This window comes from Brassica oleracea, chromosome C1 (genome assembly GCF_000695525.1).
Source record: "Brassica oleracea var. oleracea cultivar TO1000 chromosome C1, BOL, whole genome shotgun sequence".
Taxonomy (NCBI): domain Eukaryota; kingdom Viridiplantae; phylum Streptophyta; class Magnoliopsida; order Brassicales; family Brassicaceae; genus Brassica; species Brassica oleracea.
Genome location: NC_027748.1, coordinates 37,318,125 through 37,319,090, shown reverse-complemented (window position 1 = coordinate 37,319,090; position 966 = coordinate 37,318,125).

Genomic DNA, 966 nt, shown 5'->3' with positions numbered 1-966 from the left:
ATCATATATCTGGATCTGGGAAGATGAAGACGTTTTTTGTTATCTAATGCAAGTAAATCAAGAGAATTGTAGAAGTGTTCTACATGTGGAGTTCAACAAAAGGGATGATGACACTGATTTCTATGGCAGTCTATCGGATAGAGAGGCTACTGAAAGAGGGGCTACTGATAGAGAGGCTACTGATTACAAAGCTATTGATACAGAGGCTATTGAGACAGAGGGTGGTGATGAAGAAGGTACTGAGAACGATGCAACTGATAATGAAGGTACTGGTGGTGTGCTTACACTTTACGAAGACATTGAGATGCATGAGAATGCCACCGAAAGAGAAGCAGGACCCTCAGTTGAAGTCACACCAGTTGTCTATAAGGAGTGGGATGATGGTATGGATTTGGTTTTAGATCAAGAATTTAGAACCAAGGAGGAAGCGCAAACTCATATTCAGGCGGCGTCACATGTGAAGTGTTTTGAGTATGAGGTAATTAAGTCGGATACTAAGAGATATGTGATAAAATGCCGAGGAGCCAAAGAAGGCTACAAGTGGTTTGTGCATGTTGCAAAGTTAACGAATTCAGATCTTTGATCAGTTAGAAGTTAAATCAAGCAGCATAGATGTTCTGTTGTTACCACAAGAACACTGCCTAATAGAAGGAGAGGCACACAACAAATCGTTGCATCTATCCTGGCCCAAGATTATCCTGGAAGGTTTGACACACCACGTCCCAATGCTCTGATTGATTTGGTTCATCAGAGAGTTGCTGTGGAAGTATCATACACAACGGCATATAGAGGAAGAAGACTAGCTGCTAATAAAGTGCGCAGAACTCCTGAGGGGAGTTATTCTTTATTATATTGTTATATGCACATGCTGGAGGAGGTGAATCCTGACACAATAACTCGTGTGGTTGTGGATGAGGGTAAAAAATTTAAGTATCTGTTTTGGGCTTTGGGAGCTAGCATAGAAGG